The sequence below is a fragment of the Pomacea canaliculata genome, linkage group LG5, assembly GCF_003073045.1.
Source record: "Pomacea canaliculata isolate SZHN2017 linkage group LG5, ASM307304v1, whole genome shotgun sequence".
In the NCBI taxonomy this organism is placed as follows: Eukaryota; Metazoa; Mollusca; class Gastropoda; order Architaenioglossa; family Ampullariidae; genus Pomacea; species Pomacea canaliculata.
This window is the reverse complement of record NC_037594.1, coordinates 11,124,180-11,147,492: the sequence shown is the minus strand read 5'-3', so window position 1 is coordinate 11,147,492 and position 23,313 is coordinate 11,124,180. Positions and strand designations below refer to the sequence as shown.

Below are 23,313 nucleotides of genomic sequence, written 5' to 3'. Positions count from 1 at the left end.
AAAGGTGTAAAGTCTGTGTTGCTGACGTCCATGGCATGGAGATGGTGGGGTACCTTCTTGCAGACAACAACAACAACCGTGGTGTGTCATACACTACATTGACTCCAACCGTCACCTTCCTCCCTTCTCTATACAAAACTGTATGAAAGCCATGTGAGTAGGTCTTTTCATTGTAAACCGCGAACTTCTATAAGTTTCTTTTCCTTTATGACTCAGTAACTGTCATATTCAATTTTGTAATAATTATTCAGAAACCTCACAATGATCAGCATTCGTTATGTGTACTAAACACAAATCGTCGAGTTCATCACAGACACACTGAACAGAGATGTCAACAGTTGAGCCAACAGACCTGACGCCTCTTCATTTCATGAAAGAATTGGGGATGAGCTAGTCACAAAAAAAATTAAGAGGATCGCAACAAGCTGGTTCATCAATCATGGTTATACAACAATTGTTCATATTTTGATCACCTTTAACTCGGTTTAGCCCACCCTTACAACCAGGCACATTCGATCAGTTTATTTCCTTATTTCTAGGAAATACTCCTGACACATCTTGATAAATAAGGTCGGCAGAAGTAATAAAAGCAACTGGATTAGAAGAAGAAGAAAAAAAAATCCTAAAAATTATAGAGTGTATGATGCAGACATTTCCTCACATGAGAATCGCACGCAAGAGTGGAGGAGGAGGAGAATTCTCTTGGGGAGGGAGTTGCATCGGTTTTATCTGACGCTCCCCCTCCCGATGTCCACCTCCCCGGTCCTCCCCGAGACATGTGCGAGGGCATTGAGCGTGATCCATGGATGGAAGCTGCAATCCGTTGTGAGCGCTTATGTCAGCAGGGAAGAGCACCATCAGATCCCGGCAGTACCTCCGCCAGATGGCGTCTTGCCGCCATCATTTCTGACGTCCCGCGAGGTGGCGCACTTGCTTCCATCACTTCTGACGTCTGTCCGCGCCTGGCGGTTTGAACGACAGGCTCGCACGCGAACAGGTCCTTATTCAACGGCATCGAGGCTGACAGGAAACACATGCCGATGCATTGCCATGACTACCACTTACCTCTGACAAAATTTAATCTATCGAGCGCAAAAATATCTTTTGGTGATTGAACAAAATTAATGGCGGTGTATTTTTTGTTTGTTGCCGCTAGCATGAATGTTTCTATTTATGTAATTTACAATAATCTCTCATTACTTCATTATATCGCTCTGTCATTTATTAATTAATTTTTTTTATTTTATCGCCGCGCAGCTGATATGAAAATGAGTTTAGGGAGCATCAACATCGCCGGCGCCATGTAAAGCGCAGTGCTTGTAAATATTTAAGTTGTTTAAAGAGGTGTGATTCGATCTGTCTTTTGAACCCTTTGATGACCCCCGGAACGATTTGTTGACAAGTGAAATAAAGTGTAAACTGTCGGTCACACCAAGTCTGTATTGAAGATCAACAGTCCTGGAACACACACTAATGGTTGTAGTTGAGTTCCAGCTCTGTGTTGTTATTTCTACAAATGCTATGCACGTGCTAATGTGTATTGTAATATTGTAACACACATTGAAACACCACCCGAGTGCCAGAACTGGGTTTTCTACCTTAAAGCCCATTTCCCAGATACTTGCTTGATATGTAAATTGTTGCTTAAAACAAGCGTTGGGCCGTGAACTTGCATCTATATGTAAATTAGCCGCCGATGAATAATAATGTTTGCCACCTGCTGTCTTTCTTCAGAGACTGTCGTCAGCCAGCCATTCGACCATTTAAAGCAAATTACTATCAGACCCCGCTCAGTCCCTTTTCTTCCACCTCTACTACAATACTTTAATGATTCAGTTGTGGGCGCAAAACATCTGAATACAGGTTTGGTTTATTGTTGCTTTGCTGCTTGAACATAATAAACCTGTAAAAAGAATTTCCGGAGTCATCTTTGTGAAAATCACATCGACTTCCAAAGAGTGGGTAATGATCGCCGACATCTGCTTAGGAAATTAGTGTTTTACGCCGAGTAACTAAGGCTATATCACGGCAAGGAAACCAGCAATCTACGTAGAAGCCACAAAAAGAGAAAAAACAGCGTGCCAGAGACGAGATCTGAACCCAAGACCACTAATTCTCAGAGTATTGATGAAGGCTCTGACCCTTGCGCCACCGGGCGCCCCACACGAACTGGGGAGCGGAAGGAAGGATGAGACAGTTCAGATAATAAATGATGAACAAAACTGACAGTTGGGTGATGTCAGATGTGATTGGTACCGGCGAAGGAATCATTGTGACTTCAAAGCTGTTATTGTTCAGCAATGAGTTCGAGGCTGAGCGGAAGTCCATTGACCATCTTATCGCATCGGTCCAAGGTCATCGCAACCGTGATGTCACTGGAGGAGAGGTGTAGAAACGATTACGAGTCACGTGACTAAAGATTTTCGATCGTTAGCGAGTTCCCGATGGTCATTTGTTTGAAAAAGCTGAACAAGAACTGCAGGCGGGAATAACTCCAGGAGGTTTCGGATCCTATTTGTCTCCTGGGAGGGATCGCAGAATCTGCGTGTGACGTACGAGCTAACCGTCCATCATGACAGTTGGATGGTCAGTGTAACTCTCACTTCAACACTGGACCGTCGTGCCACTCTGGTTGATTATATTTAACTTATTTTGATTATTTCTCTATCAGTTCGAGAGGCAGTCAGATGTTGAGATTTTCTGCTGCCGACTTGAATGGGACCCGGACGTTGACTGATGCGCTAACAGTTCATTGCTCCATCCAGACCCGGATGTGATATTAGGTGTCACGTGGGATTAACTTGTTGACGCTTTCTGTGAACCAGATGTGGGGTCAGCTTTGTGCAGGTCTTAGGCCTCAGGTTGTTGTAGTGTTGTCTTTTACTCCCACTCAAAGCGGCAGACTGCAGGTTTTTGTTTTTGTTTGGTTTTTTTTTGTTGTTGTTTGTTTGGTTTTTTGTTTGTTTGTTTTGTGTTGTTGTTGTTGTTTGTTGTTGTTTTTTGTTTGTTTTTGTTTTCTTTTGGTATTTTGTTTTTTTGTTTGTTTTTTTGCCTTCTGGTTTGATGTACCTGGACAGGAATCAGGCTGCTGTTTCATCATCTGTTTCGAGCTCAGGCAACGAAGCAAAAACATCCGTAGCTAAAAGCTGTGATGACAGATCGTTTCCACATTATGAAGCTTCTTAAAACTTTCCTAAACTAATTCAGGAAAAGCTCCTTTAAACATGAATGCACCTCCGGAGTTTTGTGTACGCTTACAATCTTTCCTTTATTTCGAAAGTGTGCTCACTAAACATAATTTTTCCTCCTATGAAGTATCAGCAAAAAAGATTTGACAACTTGAGAAATAACAAGACAGGTCAGATCCACTTTCTGGCTTTTTTCAAGGGTGAGGGTTATTTTTTTTAAATTCAGCAGTGCGCAGAAGCATGAGTAACGAGGCTGAAAGACGGATAAGAAGACCTAGGATCCAGTTGAAAGCAAGGGCTTCTTGTCAGCTTGTCCTTCAAAGCTATTTAGTTTAGGACCGTTAAAGTGCGAGGCTGAAGGAGTCGCTTTACGACAAGAGCAGAAGGACTCCAAACGCACTTAAGCCGAGCAGTTGCAACAAAGGAGGCCTCAGATAAATGTGTTCCTTCACTCACCATGGCCCTCGACTCTAGACATTGCAATAACCGTCTCCTCTCTTTGCATTCGGATCACGCAGACTCGATGATAGGGAAACTTTGTTTCTTCAAACATGATCTTGTGGGAGGAAAGGGGCTCGGCAAGTCTGCACCGACCTTTAAAAAAATAATGTATTTGTGATGCTGACGGAATGTCTGGACAGAATCTGTTTTACATTCAATGTCTGGCTTTGAAAACATTATGTCGTTATTACGAAGCTGTAAACTGGAATTTACATCCAAACGATTTAGAAATATCGTGCGGTCAATCTCGGTTATTGAAACTAGATGAAACTCGAAAACGTTGACATCCTGGTCTTAAAAGCTTTTTTCATCCGTCATATAATATAAAAATGGCATTTAAAAACTTTGCCAAACATCGCCCCATAGGTGAAGAACGATAAGACCGGCTACAATCATAAAGCCACAGTGAAACAGTTATCAGAATCGGGGATCAAACGGCAACATCTACTTTCTTGCAACATCAAGCAGATCGCAACGACTGGTGCAGATGTGAAATGTCAGAGGAGAGAAAAGATTGTCTTTTTAAAGGATAAGAGTTGGGTGACATAAGTTTTAAAAAAAAAGAAACCTGTGGGTGGAGAGGGCGACCTCTAGCGTCAAAGAAAAAAAAAAATCGACGAGCATCAACCCCAGTCGCCGGCCTTGGAATCTTGGCTCCGAGAGTTATTGCTCCTGGTCAATATCACGGCGCCGGGGATGGGGAGGAGGAGGAGGAATCGAAATGCATCAGTATTACCTATCTGTTCGATGGGAACTCAAGAACAAGGAGGAGGAGAAGGAGGAGGATTTTTCGAGCCCAAGCGGCAGCACCCCCAAAACAAGGGGACTTAACGTAAGTGTGCCGACAAGAGCAAATTGACAAATGACGGCAGAGCATTTAAAGTAATGGCGGACCCATCTGTGTCGCCAGAAAAATCAATACCAGGGAAGAGAGGAGGGAAGAGAAGACAAAATAGATAATGGAAAAGCTTAGAGGTGTGCAGACAAGAAGAAGAAAAGAAGAAGGGGAGGGGAAAAAAAAGTAGAGCAAGTGGCAGTGGGGAGAGATCTTCGGTGGAGTCGTCGTCGGTAACCCCGAGGAGTCGACGATCGACGATCACCCGCCAGAGAGTCGCCTCGCTTGTGGCCTTGACCTCTCTTCGCTCGCATCTCTTGTCAGGGACTCCGCCCACCTACTGAGTTGTCTCCTCCGGTTGTGCAACGTGCAGACGCCACCCCGTGTGTGCTGTGTGCGTGCGTGTTCGTCAAGTGCGTTTGCTGCCTACCCGTTTTTTTTAAAAGCCTGGATGATGCTTGGTAAAGATTATATAAATGATATATATATAAATAATTATACGAGCGCTGTATTGTTACATTAGGTATCTATTGTCCGTAACCTTTCATAGGAGAGTTTTTAAATGGTTGTTGTTGTTTGTTTGGTTGTTTGTTTTTTTTTGTAAGCACAACAAAGTGCGTGTATGGTGTACATGCCGGCATATCTTTGCCTGATTACCAGAATTATCTTCTCTAATAACAATAAGTACGGCAATTTCTACTCGGTCATATTGTTGTTTCTATGAAAGTGTTCGTAGGAACTCCCAGCTTCTCCTCTTGCTTTTATTTTTCTCTATCTCTCACTCTGATGTCCGACGAGTTATGTAGCCTCTCTTTCTCTTGCTGTCGCCCACTCTAACACATCCCCCCCTCTCTCTCTCTCTTTCTCTCTCTTTCTCTCTCTCTCTCAGTAAACAGCTTTGTCCTGCTCGAGCTGAATTGTTCATTCTAATGTTTGCAGACGACCTGGTGCTTTTATCAAGCGCACCAGCTTGACTCCACAACCAGATAAATTGCCTCGCTAACTCATGCCACAAGCTTGAATAAGAAATCAATTGCAAAAAAAAAACTAAGGTAGTTGTCTGGAAAGGTGGGGTTTGGGGGAAAGACTGAAAAGTGGTTTTTAGGAGAAAGTATCCTAGAAGTAGTCAACAGCTGAGATTTTACATTCACGGCAACTATGAAATTGTTTCAAGGGACTAAGCAGTTAGTGGTCAAAGGTACAAATGCCACCTTTCACACAGAGCCTTAAAAATATAGACAATATGAGTAGACAGACTTTTTAATGCTGTAGTACAACCAACTCTCTTTTATGCATCCATAGCATGGAAATTGCTCCTTGTTGTAAAAGTAAATCTTTACGGGTATAAGAAGTATCTCAATGTCCCAATCCATCCACCATCAGGTATGATATATGGGGACATAGACAGAGTAGTAATATGGGTGTGGGTATGAATGTATACTATGTAATATATCGTTAAATCATAGAGAAGAAAACATAAAATGTTCCTCTCTGTTTTCAAACTGATGGATGCCACTCAGCAAACATGAGGCACAGAAAAAACGTCCATGTTGAAGTCACTATCCCACGTATACATCTCCTCTCCCACTCCCACACTCCATTATACTCCCTTATCTTCTACCCACTCCTGTAAATGACTTACGCCTACCTTCATTCATTCATAACCCAGTCCTCTCTATTTTCCTCGTGTTTTTGCGAGATTTATTCACAAATCCAATGTAAGTTGCTCCCTGCCTGTACTTCCAACGGTACACAGGCCTGACACAAAGAAGGTGCAATCCTCTCTTGCCCTCCTCCATCCTGCACACAAGAGGTTTGAAAGTTCCTGGGCTGCTGCTGACAGCTGGACGGAAACGGAATCCTCAGCATCTGGTTGTTTCTTCTCTTATCAAGCTTCACCTTCCTACGGTTTTGTGTTGGCTGTCAGAGCCACGGTTGCAAACTACTTCCTGTCGTCCGTTCGTGTGAAATGTTTCTCTGAGAGAAGAAGGTTCGAAGGACGAGCACACGATTCTTTGCCTGCTTCCGAACGCTGAATCTTCAATTTCGAATAGAAAAAAAAGAATTATTTTAGCCAAGTTCAAGCTTAAAGTGCCTTACAAATACTGACACGTAGACAAGTGCACGGATACACGATGGATGGCTGGATGGTTTGATGAATAGGTTTCCAGATGTAAATAGTTGGGTAGAAGAAGATACGTAGAATTCCTCAATGCTGTATTTAAATAAATCTGGTTTATTCGTGTAAACTTATGTTTATGGCAGTTAGGACACCAGTGACCTGAACATTCACTGAGAGACCCAATGATATTGAGGTCCACGTCTTCCATCTTCCAGATGCTGAAGTTTCATGTTTGCAGCAAACTCGCGGTCAACTTACCCTCCTGTTCTTCGTCTCCAGTCGAGGGCAAAAAGGCAACACCACGAGGATTGACGACGGGACTAGCCTATGGGAAAATTGTTCTAATCCAGGAAACGAAACCTATTTAGTGATCGGGTTGATCCCCATTTGCAACGGCTTAGTCTCCCTTTGCTTGGCGTCCCTGATTCTAGGTCTGTGGCAGCCCCATCAACGATGTCACAGTAGGAATTTGTTCGGATTTCGCTCTTTTGCCTGTAATCATCATCGTTATAAATGTCATATCCTTTAACAGCTGGCTCCGCCATCTCATTGTACTTAAGATAAAGTCACAGAAAATGAAAACATAATGCAAGCGAAACAAACAGTATTGTCGATTTTTTTTCTTTGATGTGAACCACCATTAGAAACCTTAGAACAGAGGAGATAGACAGACTGCGGGTTAATGCACGGCCACCATAGTCCATGGCTTAGCCAAAGGCAATAGGAATAATTCTCATATTGGCGAGGATCGGTCAGAATGTCCAGACTGATGATTGCTGCTGCCGCTGTTGGCATCCTGTGGATGTCTGTCATGCAGCCGCCATCTTTGGCAACGGCGGATGCCAAGCACTTAGAGCTGTTCCTCTCTTGGAACTTCTATTCCTTTAATGCTTTTTGCCTTATTGTTGCATTTGTTGGTAACCGTACAGAAACTCATGACCAAAACTTTTAATATTCAACTAGTACCTGCAGCCCAAGTATTCTAATGTCATCGCATCCTCCTGTGGGACATCACCACAGACAGGAACTTCAACAGACCTCTGAACTGAATTATAAATGATTTACCTCCAAATACTAACACAACTGTCGTTCTTGTCATTTGTCTGGGTTTGATATTCGATGTACAAAACAATATTTGCACTACATCTGTGCAAGAACAAAATAAGCAGTAAATGTTTATACAAGACAAAATAAGCGCTATAGCTCTATACATGAGGTAGTTTATTACTACAACCCTAAACAAAATGAAAATTTTAGCTTAAGTTCAATAGGATTGAGAATAGTCTTTAACATTTAAAGGCTATCAAGGTTTTTGTGTAAATATTCTGGTTGATAAAATTTTGAGTCCAGACATTTTCTATTTGCTTTTCTACCTTTCAGGCTGCTTATATTGATTCTTTTCGACAATTGACTTTAATTCTTTCAATTACTTTTCAATGAAGGCAAAAGCGATTATATTTTTTAAGAACCTCATTTTCAGGGCCGCAAGCAGTGGAGAGAATGTGCTTACATGAAGCGAGGTTGGCGAGTGCAGACTTTGAGCAATGAGTCTCGTGCTGAGACCATCATGAGCTTCTATCAGACCTTGTACAGGATTATTCCATTTGTCATTGCAACACTATGCGAGCTCGACAATTAACAGAAAAATAAACTTTTATTGTTCACATGCTGTAAGAATTGGTAGACCTACTTCACTAGATGAAGTGGCATGGAGTTCAGAGTGGCATGGTGTGACAAGCATTCATAGTACTGCAAGCTTACAAATCCTATTGTCTGGGTCTAGGGTCTATCGATAAATAAAGAATTTACATCTTGAGAGAGTGAGAGAAGAAAGAGAACATAAAAAGTTGAATTTTATTTCGTGGGCAGTTGGGAAATCAATAACATGGAGTAAAAAATACAAGCCAGTAAAATCATTACAATCCAATTACATTAAAAAAAATTAAAGTAACTTAATCAAAAAAATAATTAACAGCATCTGGGAACTTCCTTATTTCAACGCGAGAGATAGATCGAGAGGGACAGAAAGAGAGAGGGAGAGGCGAACAACGGCAAACAACAAACACGCGCACACGTGATCGTTGACTGGTTTCCGATCATTTCCGGTGACCTTGAACCCCTTAAGACGCTTTATCAATAATCAATCACCGTGATCGATGGCTGCTCTCGCAGCTCGGCAGCTTGAGTCTAAAGCTTGCGACAGCATTTCTACCCCAAACACCCGGGCGGCTAATTGAGGGTGGCAGTGCGTGCCTGGCTCCTGAGACTCCGGGCTGTCAACGCACCGACATGCGTGCGTGTTCCTGCGCATGCGCGTGCGCGTGCGCTCACCCGTAGTTGTGATTCCGCGACTGTAATCAATGTATGTCATCCATCAAACTGTTACTGCGCTTTTGTGTTACCTCAGACCTCATCAGCAGCCCAGCATCGAAAATTTTGAAGCAGGTGTCGAAAGAGAAAGGACTAGCGTCGAGCCAATGAAAGACGCGCTTACTAACCGTCACGTGACACCAGTGTACGTCAGGACTACGTGATGACACGCCAGACGTTGACAGGAAGGACACGAGTTCAAAATATTTTCGTTCAGAAGAAAAGAGTGGACGAATTCTGTTGTCACACCAGTGAAAGTCAACTTTCTCTTCAGACAATCTCTGTGCCGGTCAATGAATTCTCACAAGAAGCAGACGACACGTAAACGACTCTCCCCCTTACAGACTCCCACACACACATGCGCATGCCAGAGATTTCACATAAAAACATTGCACGATTCGTATCCACTTCACTGAGTTTTCCCCCTTCACATCACAGGTGATGGATGCACAGCTACATCAACCGCAACAAGCTGTCTGTAGTTTATATCAGTCAGGTGGAGGGAGGTTTTGGGATGAGGTTGGAATTCCCCATCTTGCATCAACACCAGGCAGAAAAAGTTCGGACAGCCTTGCCATCCCACCCGTGCTACCCCAGTGTGGAGTCGCCATGTTTAGTTCAGTAACCTTGTCAAACAGTGACGTCACTCAGCCTCGTGCGTAAACAACCGGAAGACAACAGTCTGGGTTGTTTGGTGACGTGTAGCTTCGGCCGATAAACAGAAGCCTTACCTTGTTTTTGTTTAAACAAAAGCTTCGAGGGGTTTCGCCGGGTGGGAGATGAGGTGATGGAGGGCCAGGTGATGGCGAGGTGGGGAAGACTTTGTCTCGGTGGAAGGGTGGCGGGAGGTAGTTGGAGGTACGCCGAGACACGATAACAGAATTTGAGGCATGGCAGGAGAGGGGATGGGCTGTGCGATAGAAACGTGTGTACAAACACACGCACCATGGGTAAGTCTGATGTGAATTCCACTAAAACAAGAAAGGTAGGTTGTTTGAAACATTCCGATTCTGTGTTCGCGCTGTAAATTTTTCTCCCTCTCTCTCACATACACACACACACACACATACACACAAGCACACATACACACACCTTTCGACATGGACTACATGCATTCGCACTTAGTACTGAAAAGCAAAACTCATCTACGCATGCACACACATACACTTACACGCAAGTAAACACACCTTCACACACATTCATGCTCGCGAAAGTTTTGAAAACACAAACCAGCTAAAGAAAACATGAACAAGAGATGAACATCACTTACCTGATGTTTGTTGACGAACGGTCAGCAGTTTGTACTTTGACAAAAGCTCACCTGCAGAAAAAAAAAAAAACTACCAAGGGACACCACTCAAGCCAGCCTCATCCAACAGACTGCAGTGAGGTGACAGGGGAAGGTAATACTAGGTATGCCTCGTGGTCCAAACAGGGAATGTTCCAGAAAGATACAAGTTAAAGACATCGGAAAAAGCACATTCTCAGCCAAAGTATCTTGTCCCTTATCTTCTGCTCGCACGCAGGTCCAGGCTGCTTGGGCCGTGCGGCAAGAGTGAGAAGACTGCAGCACGTGCTGATTAAAGCGTCAGGTACGCACGCGCCTTGCTCTCTTCCGCACCCGTGGACCCCTTCCTTCTTCCCATTGACCCACCCCGCCACCTACCCCACCCACAAGTCTTCGCCAGCCGGCCAGACATCGACAGACTCTGCAACCAGCCGCCTGGCATCCCAACAACAACTGGCCTTGAGCGGCTAGGTACGCAGGACTTCGCTGAAGATCCTCTGCATCAGAAGGTGAGGGGTGGGGATGCACTGTTCAGCCCTCGTTTGTTGCTCGAGAGCCGGCGATGATATACTTACCTGGCAGCTGACTGCCACGTCACAGGCGCTCCTGTTAGTCTCAAGGTTTACGGCCACGCTGATGGCCGATCCCTTACCAGAAAATCAAGGGAGACCAACTTTACTGCTAAAAGGGTATCTCTCGACCAAAAGCATTCTAGGGGAATGTATGACACAAAGCAATCTCAGACTACTTTCATGAACAATAATGAAGAGATAGCCCGGATGTCAGGATGCTCCAGGTTTGTTTATGCGAGAACGCAGACTGTTTATTTCATATCACACAAAGCCTTAAGTACAAAATAAATACTACCCACGCTATCATCAGATGTTTGATTTATAAAACTTAACACTTAATGGTGTTTGGATTTAGTCTGATGCACTTAGTAAGGACATGATGGTTTGGTCTGATTCTTTGCTTTGAAAAAAAGGGCATCGCAATATTCTCGGATTACAAGATCACTTTAAATACATTTTGTACTGTAGATTGCAAGAACTCTCACCCATGCTAAAAAAAAATGCAAATTCTGTATTTACAAGTTGAAAGAACTGCTAGACCTTCCACAAGCAGTTGATCTACGATTATGTCTCTGTTGACTAATTCTTATAATTTATTTACATAGTGTCGTTGTTCATTGTTGTCGTTGTTAATTAGTTTATTGTTTTAAACCGGACAACGAAATATGATCGGTTGATTCCTATTATCTATAACATCGAATTTTTTCCTCGTGTAGTCTTTTGTACTTCTTATTTCACACTCGTCCATTTTGTTTCACTGAATGACTTCGCGGACTCTTTATTGCTCAGAACATAGAATGAAAGGAATTTGCTAACTTCTGGTTTGTTGCCATGCCAACCTTTATCTAAGACGAACTAGATCGGTTTTGCCCTCTCGAGCAAATGGTTGGGAGGTTTGGGGAAATGTAATGAATGCTGATAAATGGTGCTGCCCTGCCGACAGAAAGATGAAAGAGAACAAGATCCGAGTTAGAAGGAGGAGAAAAAAGATTTTTCGGCGAACATAAGAGAGAAGCTTTGGTGCATCTGAAACTGTATAATCATTGTCTCGGATTTATATCCAGTTATGACCTCTGTTCTGTACAAGTTAGGAATCCATGCAAGTTAGTCTCAGAAAATAAAAAAGCGACCTGGCTTCTTACAAGGGTTTTGGACATTTTCCTGAAAGTGGTGTTGTGTGTTGAATATAAGGTTTTATTCATAAACTACGATGCCAAAGCAGGGGGAGGAAACAGTGAAGATATGTGCTGATATGCTGTGTTTCAACTGATTGCTTACTACTGACAATTATTGATGTTCTGACCATGATGATCAAACTCGGCGAAGGAAGACGTGTCAGAAGGCAAAGCGTCCAGCAATCAAGAGCAACATCACATGCTTTCCACCAGCTTCAAGTCACGTGGGTTCACGAATAAGTTTCACAATTATTATTTTTATTTATGAACTTCATTTCTTCTTTTTCTATGTGACACAACCAGAGACCCATATAAAGAGAAAGTCGGAGAGCTGATGTATTGCTAATCGTTGTCTATAACCCACATCCAGCAAAAGACTGAGCAAACAAACCTAATAAAAGAGAAAATGTTGGAGAAACATGAAAGCATCGTATGCTACCTAACACCCATAACACCCTACAATAGCCGACATACAAACATTATTCTATGAAAGTTACCAAAGTTCTCCAGACGTGTTTCCTGCGTGTCCATCACTTGCGAGAGTGTTTGCTTGTACTCGTCAGCCTCTCGGTTTTCACGTGCTGGTGTTGCTCATAAAAAGCATTCCGCACACTAAAATGTTTCTGGGAAAAGCATTTTAAGGGCAATAAAATGTCTCGTAAAAGTTACACCGCACTAGTTCTGGTTGTGATGCTTTGTGGGATTGCTTGGTGTTCGTGCTTGTGCTTTGGACGCAGCAGGTCATGCGTCTGTCGCAGCAGGTCATGCGTCTGTCGCAGCAGGTCATGCGTCTGTCGCACGGCATATTCCAGGGTGGGTTGATACCGAAGCAAGATACATCGACAGTGTAATAACTCTATCGCAAGACAAACCTCCCACGAGCAACATTTCTTACACTAGGGGTAGTCCAACAAACCGCCATCACTATCACGCGCATGCGCACGCACAAACACGCGCACGTGACCGGACTTTGAATCACAAAACAGTTCTAAAGGATTGCTGGCATCAGAATAACGGTGAAGTATAGATTTCTAGTGTTTACTCTTCACAATCTGGAAATGTGAATTCATGAAACATTTTTCGTGTCTAAACAATTTGTCAACCAAACACTCGCTCGTCACGGATATCGTGTCAACGTGTGTTTGTCGTGCTCAGAGATACATGAACACGGACATGTGAGTAAATGCTGAAATTTCGGAGCTTGGAAAAACTTGTTCCTTGCTGGAAAAGTTTTTGGTTCAAACAGTAAAAGGCTTGTCGTCGCATTTACCGTTAAACCTCCGGAATCTCTTTCTTCTCAGACGCTTAGAGGGACAATGATATGGTGTCAATACTGTTAAGCCTTAGGACAGGGTTACTGTAGACACTTTGGTATGTATGATGACCAGAGCATCAAAGGTACAGACTGAGTTGATGGCCTATCTTTTGTATCCACGATCCCCAAGACGAACTGTTGACCCTCAGGTCACGTGACTGATCCCCGGTGAGGAAGTCGTGGACAATTCTTGTTGAGGAATGGCGGCACTTCTTCACATGGAAGTCTGTCGATTCAGCTTGATTCTAGCGCATAAAAGATGCTCCTAGTGACGATCGTGTTATAATTCCTTTCTGAAAGGCAAGAAAATATCTCCATGACGATGACAAATGTGTGTATTTCGTTCTAAGACCGAGTAAAAGACGATTTTGCAGGAGAAGCCGTCTGTCAATGACCCTTTAATGTTCACTTTTATACATCGATTCTTTAATGGATGCAAAAATAAAACTTTCCATGCACGTGACGAACATGCACTTGGCAGGGTTGGTTAGGTCCGCACTGACAGGACCGGAAGTCTGCTTTCTTGACTGCACTTACCTGGTGAGCACTATCCTACTGAGGCAAAGCAACACAAATGGTTTTAATGTGTTTCTTTTATTTGGCACTGAAGTGAACTTACTTTTCTCGATAAAATATTTACGTTTCTGAAGTTTCAAATTATTTCAAGTCTAATCACAAACTGTCCTTAGGAACCTGGCTCTATTTTGGACAAGGAATTCTTTGAACACAGAGAAGAAAGATTTGCTGATTAATTGACAGTCTTAGAATACAGAAAAATAAAAACATACTGAGGTGATTTGGCTTTGAAAGACAAGTTAGTACCTGATGTAAATTCTCTTATCTTAATGTTGTGTGTGATGGCGCCACCTGGTCAGAGGAGGACAATTGCAGGCGGTCTTCAGTAACCATCGACGTCACACTTTACACAGGTGTCTGTAAACAGCCTGAAAAAAATTAAAAGTTTATAAAAGTTAGCCTTCCAAACAGATCTGGTCTGTGCGTGTTTGTGTGTCACTAGATGGCACTGTGTCCTAACATTTCTGTCTCTTTTTTTTTTTTTTTTTTTTTTTTTTTTGAGTGTGTCTCATTTATTGGCAATATTACAATACATAACCTAGCATTACCATCTAATTCATTTCCTTAGTTTTCTATGTAGTAAAGTATTTTTTATTTTTTTTTTTTTTTTTTTAACATTTAAGATACATTTTTTCCATTAACACATTACATTACATGACAACATCATCCAAATCATATTCCTGAATTATAACGAGCATACATAACAATATCACAAACATTAAATAGTGCCAGACATTTTTGCCCCAACATTTTTGTGCAGGACTCTGATTTAAAGTAATTTCAATATACTATCTAGTATCTAACAATTAAACTAGCTTTCTTTTTAACATATATAAACATTTATTCCTCATTTACCTATTAATCATATGGCATATTCTATGTTTAAGCCATTCACTCCATTGCACTATACCATATATAACAATATAAAAGACATATAAGGTAGTGTATATCAACATGTATGAAAGTCTAGTCACTGCTTAAGTTTTGGTCAACAAGTTGCATATAAGGTAGCCAAAGTTGTACAACTTTTTCTTCTTTCATTTCCAGGCGTGCATTAAAAATTTCAATTTTATATCTATATTGCAGTATCTGAATGAATGGTTGCAACTGAGGTGTGGTTTTTTTGAATCTGCAAGAGTATATGTATAATTTAGCAAGTAATAAGATTAAGTCCAGTACATCATCTGTCTTAAAGTTATTACTGCATCCAAATAAAACCAGGTGTTCACTTAATATCATCCTTGTCATAATCCCACATTTTGTTGACACATAATTTTGAAAATTTGCCAGAAATCTTGAACACATTTACATTCCAAAAATATGTTGAATGTTTTCTTTTTCACATCTACAATAGTTACAAAAATCATCAATTTCTAGACCATATTAAATAAAGCTATTTTGTCCCCAATATTCTATGCAAGACTCTGATTTGGAGCCATTTTAATTTAATATCTTTAATCTTGGCTACTTTCCTGAAGATATGTGCCAATCTACATTCTATTTAGTCTTGTATCCCATTTTGAGCAACAGTTAGGCACATGTGTATTAGTTACCATGTTATCATAGTACAGTCTTGCACCTTTCTGTACAGATGAATACACTAAGAGTTTTTATTTGAATCATAGGCAAGCGGTGATGGATCAGTTGCATTCTCTCTGTCTTGATGCATATATTCCTTTATGGCATCTATGCAACCATTTAGAGAGACAAAATTAATGTTTACATCATATATCCTTTAACATCTTGACATGATAGAAAATTTCCTCTTTCATCCCGCAAGTGTTTAATTAAATATATCCCTTTGTTTACCCAACTTCTATACAGAAATGGTTTATTCCCAATCTTAATTTTATTGTTACAAAAAATAGGCTCTGATATAATCTCTTCATATGTTTTACACACAACACTTTCTCCCAAATATCTATACGCTTTTAAAACATCCGTCCAGAAACTATTTACAGTTACAAAAGAGCCAACTGCTGCGGCCAAGTTTGTCTAGGTAATTTAACATTTTATGTGAGGACATAATAATCATTTCCAGCTATGACTGGTTTTCTTTATGTTCCGCAACCATGTTAGTTTTAAGAGCATTCATATAAGTTCTAACATCAGGTATGTCAATCCCCCCTTATATACTTTTTTTAATAGACACTTTTCTGCTAATTTATCCTTTTTACCCCACACAAACTGAAATATAGATTTTTGAATGTTGTTAACAATATGATCTGGGGGATTTGGCAGCAATAACACAAGTGTGTTAACTTTGACAAGATTAGGACTTGAGTATTGCTACTCTTCCTAATGGAGTTAACTGTCTTTTCAGCCAAATCTTGTACAATGTTCTAATTTCGGCTAGCTTACTATCATAATTTAACTTTATACATGCTTTTAGATTATTAGTAAACCAAATACCAAGAATTTGAACTCTCCTGGGTTTCCACTGCATCTGTAAATGGGGTAAATACTTAGCTGTTGAATTTGCTTTGCTTCCCAGCCATATTGCACTTGATTTTTCAGTGTTCAGAACTAAACCAGATATTTTTTCGAACAATTTTAATGTATTCATTGATTCTTCAAAAGACTGTCTATCACCCTCTAAAGTCAATTCTGTGTCATCTGCATATTGTACAATTTTAGTTTCGCTATTTTGGATTTTATACCTTTATGTATGTATTTTTTCTAATCATAATAGCTAGAATTTCTACACATAAGATGAATATATAAGGCGAAATTGGGTCCCCTGACGGCATCCTCTTCTAACATAGAACCATTCAGACAATGTGCCATTAACTGACACACTAGACTTGATATTTGTGTAGAAAGTGCTTATCCACTTACAAAACTGTGAACTAAAACCAAAAAAAATTCAAAACTTTCAGCATGAAGCTCCAGCTGATACTATCGAACGCTTTTTCAAAATCAAGACATACCAACAAACCTGGTTCTTTATTTTTATCCAAATTGTTCAATCAAATCGTATATCAGCCTAACATTATCCCCTAAGTATCTCCCGCGGACAAAACCAGATTGGTCTCATGAATTAGGGATGATAAAACTTTTTTCATTCTGTTTGCAATGCATGTTGAGCCAATCTTATATACCACATTTAGTAAAGTAATTGGTCTCCAGTTTTTAATTTGGTCTCTAGTTTATCTACTTTGGAATGCATATGATTACACCTTCTTTTTGTGTAGAGGATAATTCACCCTTACTAAAAACCTTCATTTAGAGATCTAAACAATGAAAGGTCCAGTTGTTTCCAAAAGACCTTAAAGAATTCCACAGTGAATCCATCACTCCCTGGGCTTTTCCCATTACCCATATTTTAACTGCCTGGCTCGCTTCTTCTAAAGTGATATTTCCATCCAACAAATTGAGTTCAAGTTGTGTAAGTTTTTGGTATATCTTCTTGGATATTAGTAAAGCTAAAGTCCTGAACCGCTCTCTCTGCGTACAGGTTGGAAAAAATTCTCGCACTTCTGCTCTTATTTCTTCAGTTTTTCTAATACTTTCCCATTTTGCTTCTGTAATTTCGAATTTGCTTACTTACATAATTACGTTTTCCAGTGAACAGAAATAATTACTTACTTTCTCTCCATCTGCTATCCACTTTGCCCTGGAGCGAATCAGTACACCCTCCATTCTTTTTTCTCTTAAACTAATGAGTTCACTTTTATTCTTTTCAAGTTCAAGGACTTCTTCTTCTTTTAACTTATCTTTAATTTCTAACGTGTAATTTCTTTTTCTAATATTTTTTCTTTATCATTATTTCTTTTCTTTTCTTGCTAGAGTAGGTCATTGTTTTCATTCTAATTTTCATTAGCATAGTATCTAGAAATGTTTGATCAGACACTACAAACTGTATTTCCATTGGGTGAATATTTGCTAAATTCTCCCTGTCATATGGGAACACTGAGTACTCTTCTGTCACTTCTTTAATGACAGTGTTTATTTGGGTTAGATAGTCTTTGTCCTTCAGATGTGAAGAGTTTAGCTTCCATAGATTAAATTCCTTTCCTCTTGTTCTGTAGCTAATGACAAAGTAATCAGTGAATGGTCCGTACGGTAGCCCGGAGTAATATTTGCATCCATGACAAATTTGAGAGTGAATCTGACATAAGGAAAAAATCTAATCTACTCTGTTGGAATGGTCTTTTCCTACGCCAAGTATATCTTAGTGCTTCTGGGTTTAGTTCACGCCATATGTCTACAAGATCCATGTTTGTCATCATCTTATCAACTTGTTCTTGCCCTTTAATATTATTTTTATGTTTGTAATTATGACAGTCAAGTTGAAAGTTCAAAACAATGTTCCAATCTCCTCCAATAACAATATTTTCTACTCCTATCTGTTTAACATATTCTTCTAACTGAGAGTAGAATTTTGGTCGTCTTTATTTGGCCCATAAACACTACAATTAAAAACTCTTTCTCTAATGTTTTATCATGCCATCACATAATTTCCTCCATTATCTTTATAGACTTTTTAATTGAAAATTCAAAGTTATTATTAAATAGAATTGCTACCCCCCTGGAGGAAGAAGTAAATGATGCAAATATGCAGGAGTGACCCCATTCTGCGGCAATCATTTTTTCCTGTTTATGTTCGAAATGTGTGTCCTGTAACAGGTAGATTGAATAAGACTTATTCCGTAAATAATGAAACACATCTCCTTTTTCGCATGTCCCTATCCCTGACAATTCATTGATGCAAAAGTGAGTTGTAAGTCTGTACTCATATTGGAATGAATAGAAAGGTACAATTAGCAGCAGCTAGAGCTAATAGGTACTTAAACAATATAAGCTCCCTTTTTGTACTTTTTGTTCTGCCTCTACTAACTGTTTCTGCAAACCTGCTCTAAAATTCATATTATGATTAGAAGGTGTAAAATAATACAGTATACAGCAGTGGCTAAATATATTTACCAAAAGTGACAGCATATAATGCAACAAGGATGAAATATGAATATTAGTGAGTAAACTTATAATAAAAAAGCATACCCATAAAGACATATGTGGGGCAAGCCCAGCACGACAAAAAACCAGCTTGACAAGAACTCAGACAAAAAGCACAAAAACATAGCAAAAATATAAACAAAAAATAAACAAACAAGCACAATAAACAGACAGTTCCTTATTATTGGTTGGCATATCTTATCATAGTCACCGTTAATTGCCATAGGCGGTGATCATGTTTGCTGGCACTGGTGGTGGAAATTTCTAAAATATTGGAAGAATCTAATACAAATAGCTTCAGGTTTGAGTACATGCGTTTTTACAAATCATGTCTACAACATTGGTTGGACAAATTTTAACAATTAATCGTTATATGTGTCTGGGTGTGTGCATACCTTCCCCAGTAGAATATTTCACAAGGAATAGCCACATTTTAACCATATATCATTGGAAGCAAGGAAAGGGAATCAGAGGAAATCTGAAGGCGTATCTCAAGGGTGTGCACATTACTGTTGATGCACTTACCAGTAAGCTGGTGTTGAGAAATAGAATTGTTTTTTGCACAAGTAATATCCTTTATATACACACTTGCTCATCCCCTGCACACCTCAGTCACTTCATTCACGGTTTGTTGATCTGGTTGGGGCGAACCTGCTTCCGCGGCTGATGTAGGTGTAGTTGGGGTAGAATGGCTGGATCTTGAGAGCTGAGAGGGAGGTGTTGATAGTCCCCGCTGAGCTTTTTCTTTATGGGTCGACTGCTGATGAATTTGCGGCCGGTGAACATGCTGTCTCTGAAGGGTATCCTGAGGGAAGCGTTGCGGGTTGCCCTCGCTCCTCCTTTGGTGTTGACTTCTTTGTTCGTTGTGTAACTCAGTTAGCTTCCTGTCTATGGGACTCGTGTCTCCACTTTTTATTTCTACCACACTGGAATCTCGAAGTTTTGCAAACAGCCTACCTCCTGCTGCCGACCATGCGTCAACCACTCCTTCTTGTTGTTTGAGACGATTAAGTCTTTGGATGTTTAAATGTGTTAGGTCCTCTGATATTACGATTCCTGATCCCTTCAATCTGCAGCGCGCTTTGATGACTTGTTCCTGTCTTTCCTGGAGACAAATTTTACTATCACCGGTCTCGTTTGCCTTGCTGGAGTCTCCCCACTCTATGCAGCGCTGAGATATTGTGAGTGTTGATGTCTGGCAGACAAGAGTAATGTTGACAACTTTAAGGAATTTTTGCTCACAATCCCAACTTGTTTCCTCCCTTCCATTATCCGGGAGGCCATGTATCCTCACAGAGTCTCTTCGCGAGTATTGTTCTAGATTGTTTATTTCTTCTTGCTGCTCTTTTGTCAGTGAGGTTAGCCCAGTGATTTCTTCTTTCATTTCTAACATTTGCATTTGAAAGATTTCTATTATTTTTTTAAATCATCATTTCTTTCCTTAGATCGAAGATAGTACTCGACAGGAACTCATTTTGTTGTCTATATGTTCTTTCAGTGAGCGATGTCCGTCCTCCACTTGCTTGCACAAAACTTCTGTAACTTTTTGTAACTTCCCCAGTCGGTCTGCTATTTCACTGTTTGTGATGTTGGCAGCGGGGAAAACTTGGGTCAGGAGGGTTTGTCGGTCACTCGACTGAGATCGACATGTTTGACTGACACTGTTTGCCCTCTCTCGTTGTCTTCTCTCTCTTCCTTCGAATTCTCCAGTTTTCTGAGCAGACGTGTTCACAATACTTTCGTTAGGGCTGGTTACCTGTTTTCTTTTTTATCATCGTTTATCTTTTTGGACCCATTAGTCTTTCGTACAAACAAATAATTTTAAACCACAGGAGTAAGAAACCCCACAGGGTAACCCCACACTGCTCTGCAGCGCTCTACTGAGTGATCACAATTCGCCGCCAATTTCACTGTCTTCACCCAGCTTCTACTTTTTTTTTACAATAATGTCACTGAAACAATATTATCCATGGGATTTTCTTAGACACAATCTACAGACTTGTATCCCAGATGTGCTGATCCACCAACACAGGCCATAAGAAGATTTTGTTTAGGTAAATAAATGCATTCTTTTACACCGAGGTACAGACGCGTCCTACCTCGACCATGATCATCGCTCACCCCCAACATTTCTGTCTCTAACTGTGGCCGAGTTCTCTCATTTTTGTGGTGGATGGTTGGATGGACAGATAGACAGTGTGTCATGTCACTAGACGTGGGCTAGTTCTCTCTTCTTTTGTAGACAGACAATGAAACTCGTTCTTAAAAATGCAAGCCTATTGTCGGCGCTAATTAATTAAAACTTTTTGCTTTGACAGGGTTTGAACCTGATAGGAGACTTTGGAACAGTGGAACCTGTCGCATACCCTCCACATCGCGGCATTGCATCTATCATTTGCTTGACATGCTTAGGAGGGAATCATGGTCCTGAATTTTTTTATTCCACTCGTGGCAGATAGACATGGCTTAATGGTTCGAAGAACAAATTCAAAACCAACTTCCGCGTGGTGTTAAGATTCCGAAAAGCCTCCCTCACGTGCAGCCAGTTAATATCCACCAACAAGCCTCGTGTTGAAAGACTGTCAACATCCACAAGCCCTCGGTTGGCTCGTCCGCATGTGCCACGTGTAAACAACGCCGACGACTGAGTTCGTGAACTTTGTGCAAGAAATTAGCGAGAATAGCGTGTTGACCTTATTTTGCCCTCACTTGGCCGGAGCAGGATTCTGGGAAAAACAGCGGCAGTCGATGGTAGTCCAACTAGCTCAATCTTCCAGAAAAGTCGAGCTTAGCCATGCTTTCAGACAAGAAGTGGATCGTTTTTGTGGATCATTAAAGACTATCCTGGGATCCCTCTGGAGGTGGGAGAGCTGTGTGAGTGGCTACATTAGTACAGCTTGAGACACACCCTGGGGATGTTCTATGTAATCAGAGACCTCACCCTGACAAAACTCTCTTGCACTTGGCTTTCACACAATTTATTTATTTATGTGTTTACACTTTGTATTGATCCGTTAAGTCGAAAGTTAAATTATTTGTATGCATTTTATATTTATTGAGTTTCGTAAAACACAGACATTAAGGGAAGTTGATGAGAAAATGAGGTGAGTATGTAACTTAGTGTAGCGGCGCTCTTTTACTTCGTCTACTCTTTCTTAGAACTATCTTTAAAATTATTTACTGTTTGTGTAAACTGTTGTGCTAGACCACGTGATACTTTTGTAATGAACTATACTAGCAGACATAGTGTATCTAACCATCTCTACTGAAAATCACATTGTGAAAATGCTGGAGTTAGGCAGCATGTAGGTAGGTGTTGTGTGTAAGCCAGCGCCATGCTGCCCACGTGATTTTCTCGCGAGAAAAATAGAACTCGACGCGTCACTGTTGTGGACGTTGTAGGTGACGTCACGCGGGGGATTTAAATTCGGTTTCCCGTTACCGTTTTCTCATTACCGTGGCGAGAGGTTGGGAGATCGGAGGTTGTTCTCGTGTGATCAAGCCTCGACAAGAAACATTTCTGACTCAACTTTTTGTGATTAGTTGCGCTCTCCTCCAGCCCTCCTCCAACTCTCCTCCAGCTCACTGAGCGTGGGCCATGAATGGAAGGTTCCTGGATGCTCTGCAAAACTGACATTGTGTCTTGTTTATACACCAGAATGCTCTAAATAGTGATAAAGAGAGATGGAATTTTTATTTGCTTATTACGAGATTTTCGTGTTTACATTTCTCACATAAATTTTATTGATGACAACATACGCACTGGACCACTTTTTTGCACCAAAAGTTGCGGTTTAACCAACACAAACCCAGACTGTTCAGGCTTCAGAAATATTTGGGTTAGATGTTCACTCTTCCAGCAGTCAGGGTTCTGTTGATATTGTGGTACAAGATAAAGCTTTAGTGACATTGATGCAACATGCGATCATTTCTAACAATTCTTCTTCTGGTGCTACTATTACTAGGTCGTTGTCATTCATCTTCGTCGTCTTTTCTCTTTCACTCCCGCCCCCGTCCTCTATTTCATTGACGATGTCGTTGTTTATCTTGCTGCTTTTCATACCAAACATTCATCATTCAAAGACCACGACACTTGATTATCGGTTCAATACTGTATTTGAGAACCTAGCACTGCCTGCCTTTACCACTCCTTTAACCCCCGCCTGCTCACCCGTCTCTCTCTCCCCTTGATGTATGCCCCGCTCCCTCACTCAGTCTCCAGGTTTTACTCTCTCACTCGTACACTTCAAGTCGTTATTCATGGTTTGGTTGAATGCTGAAAGCGACACATAATCACAGATTATTGCTCCTTAATAACATGGCGACTTTAATCTTTGTTCTATAATATGTAAAAACATCGTGTTGGCATGTCTGATGTACTTACAAACATTCCCTCCTCCCCAACTGCTGCAGGC

The 23,313-nt window shown here is 40.9% G+C and overlaps 1 long non-coding RNA gene across 1 annotated transcript; it reads right to left on the bottom strand.

Moving 5' to 3' along the window:
• Window positions 1-12,218: 12,218 nt before the first annotated feature.
• LOC112565186 lies at window positions 12,219-19,990 on the bottom strand. Its single transcript, XR_003099365.1, has 3 exons — window positions 19,424-19,990; window positions 14,189-14,310; window positions 12,219-13,659 (listed from the first exon to the last, which is right to left on the bottom strand). It is a non-coding gene; the product is annotated as an uncharacterized LOC112565186 (long non-coding RNA).
• Between the last annotated feature and the right edge of the window lie 3,323 nt (window positions 19,991-23,313).